The sequence below is a fragment of the Mustela nivalis genome (assembly GCF_964662115.1).
Source record: "Mustela nivalis genome assembly, chromosome: 5".
NCBI lineage: Eukaryota > Metazoa > Chordata > Mammalia > Carnivora > Mustelidae > Mustela > Mustela nivalis.
The window spans coordinates 74,517,124-74,520,483 of NC_139024.1; positions in this window are offsets into that span (position 1 = coordinate 74,517,124).

Consider the following 3,360-nt stretch of genomic DNA (forward strand, 5'->3'; position numbering starts at 1 on the left):
GCAATTCATAATTTCTCATCAACTTAATGTCTTCTAACTCCTGATTACTTAGGCAACTGGAGAAATTCTTTACAGCTCACTACACAAAGGAAAGAGAACTTACATGTGGTTTGTAGAGCAAGTGACAAATACAAGTGGAGCTACCCACGAAGACTAAATAAAGCCTGCATAAATGAGGAAATCAAGGCACTGTTGGCAAAAGAAGAGGAAAAGTCCACTCAGAAAGAAACACTACAGGTTGGACCTCACATCTACCATCTGGCTTGCAGTCCCATCTCTAGAATGTTCCTCATTATATCCTTCTGCACATCAAACATTGTCATCTTTCTTTTTCCACTGGACCTTTTGTTGGTTTTTGTTTTCCTCTAGGGAATCTGACTACTGGGTCTCCGATCCCTCCTCCTCTTAGCACCATCTAGCACTATAAAAATAGCTTCGAGTCCATCTTCCTAACCCTTTCTAATACATGCCCCACTGTCCTTGGCATTCTTTTGGTGTTTAGTCATACTTAGTCCTGTTGTCCCACTCTCCAAAACAATTTACTTTATGCTTCCACTCTCCATAACCAGCCAGTGCCTCCTCCTCCATACACAGATACCCTGGCTTCCTTTCCTTCAAGAAGCATGGTAAGATTACATTCCAGAGCCCCACTTTAAAGTTAGATATGGTGGTGTTTCTTCTTCTGGCCAATGACATGGAGAAGGGTCTGTCACTTCCAAGGACATACTTTAAGAGGTAAATGGCACTCAATACCCCCCCACCGCATCGTCCCCCCCCCCCCCCCCCCCCCCCGTCTGAACCACAGAGGAGCACAGCGTGCCCCCTAGCTTCCTGGATGAGTTAAAGTAGCCTCCTGGGGCTCATCGCACTAGACATTATCTAGAGACAAGGCTTCACTATGATAAAGGGCTACAATACAGAGGCTGCTTGTTACTACAACATAATCTAGTCTAGACTTTGCTTCCTATTTCAGTGAGAAAATAGAAGCAATCAGAAGAGAACCCTACAATCCCCCATGATCACATCTGCCATTAATTAGTACCTACAGACTTTCTTTCCTCCTGTACTCTGGGTGAATTCTCCACAGTTCTAGGATTAATCTTTCAACTTGTACACTGAATTGCATCCTCTCTTATCTGCTCAAGGCCATCATTCCAGCGTTTGTCTCTCTTCTCTCTTACATCATTAATTTTTCACTCGCTACTAGATTACTGCTATTGGTAAATAAACATACCATAATATCTTCTTTCTTAAAAATAAAAACAGCAACAAAAAGCCTCTTCTCTAGTAGACCCACTGCATTTGAAATGAGTTGTAATACCCACTCCTGTTTTCTCTGAAACGATCCCCAGTTAGGACTCTGCTCACCCATTTACACTGAAACTGCCCCATCACCACCACGAATGACACTGAATTCGCTAAATCTGGTAATCAAATCTCAATCTGATCCAAGTAACGTTGACTTGGTTGATCACTGCTTTTGGGGGGAGGCAAATTAATCCTCAGAGTTGAGTCTGTCTGTGCTATTTATTTATCACAGGCTCACTGCAGGAATTTCAAAAATCAATACATACAGGATAACGTCTCTTAATAACCCAATAAAGAAATAACATACTCCAAACCAATGATAGATTAATCACACTATTGTTCCAGACCAGGGAAGATGAAGGCAATAAAGCGCAAATTTAGCGGAAGGGTACCTTTATACCAGTTGATACTCAGGTGAGCTGCGTTAGCCAACCAAACGCTGATGTCCCCTGTTACTAGAGCATGTTACTAGGGAATGATGGTGACCCTGTTGATGGGCAAGAAGATCTCCTTGGCCTGCCACTGCTTCGGGTTTGCTACTGAATGGCTTTTGCCACTGAGGGTCAGATCTGTGTTCAAAGCAGCAGGAGCTAATTGCCACCAAGGTCTTTTAAAAGCTATTGAGATCAGCAAAGAGAATCACCTTGCTCAGACCAAACACTGTCCCATAGTCCTTCAAACTCTCGGTATTTATAGTCTAAAATGTCTACTTGCCTTAGCTGCTGCTTCGTATGTTTTTACTTACAAGCTCCTAGGGCAGCCCCTCAGCAGCTAAGCTCCCGAGTTCTTATAAACAATAGAGGAGATGACAATATCCTTACTTCATGATTTCACTCATTCACGCTTACTTCATTCTTCATCAAAACAACTTAACTCTTAAAAACAATTTCATTTTTGTCATCAACAAGCTGATTTGAACATCATAACTAACACACAAGAGTCACATGTCATCCTTCTCGAGGTATTTTCATTGGCTCCTAGAATCCAACTATCTCTTAGTCCTCTTCCTACTTCACTGACTGCTTCTCCGACTGTTGGGTGACCTCAGTTACCAAAGATCTGAGTCCCCACAACTTAATCTTCTTACAGCTTTCTCCAGCTCCCTACACAGCAACTCCATCCTTCCAGTAAGGCCAAATTTTGTGGAGCCATCCTTCTCTTTGTCTCATGCTCCATGCGCACTTGTCACAAATTTAGTAGTTCTACCTTCAAGTTGTACACAAAATTAACGACCTGCACTTCTACCACACTGGACCAAACCCAAATCATCTCCCCAAGGAGTTATTTCAATAGTCTTCAAAATGATCTCCCTACTTCCTCCCTGCCCCATAGAGTCTATTCTCAATATTTCCATCTCTCCTTGAGTTCTGTATGTATGTCCACTAAATGCCTTTAACAAAGGGTACCGTTGGTTGTGGATTTAATTAAGACGGATGGTTGAGACAGACCCTGCCCAGATCTGGAGTAAGGGAAATCTTCAGTGCTTGAGATGTTACGGAGGCACGATTTCACGATGGGATTGCTTTCACTCCGGAGCCCTTTATGGCTAGTCCCCCATTCTCCCAGGGCTTTTGTCTGTCCTAATTTACTTCCCTTGTGCCTCTGTTAAAAGGTTCATAGCCTGCCCACCTACAAGTAGCGGTCTTTATCCCCCCCACCCCCACCCCCCGCAGTCAGATGCCGAGCGCCTAAAAGGCAAGATTTCGGGGCACTCTTGCACGGTCCTTCCCCCTCCTCCAGAGGCGCACCACCCTCCGCCTCTCCCCCCTACCCAACTGCAATCCCAGTAAAAGTTCGAGGGCGTTCTGTCCAGTGGCGATTAGCAAACAGGTAAGGAGCGACTCGAACGCGCCGAGCACTAGGTCGGCTCCGGGTTGATGCAGTCCCTGGGGGCAGCCCCGAGGCCAGGAAGGTGGGAAACACGTCTTTTCCATAAGGGTCTGGGAAAACCCGGTGAGGAAATGCATCGGGAAGGGATCGGGAGGGAAAGAGAGGGATGGGGAGGGAGGAGAAGGAGAGGGGAAGAGTGGGAGGGAGGAGGCGGAGGAGCTG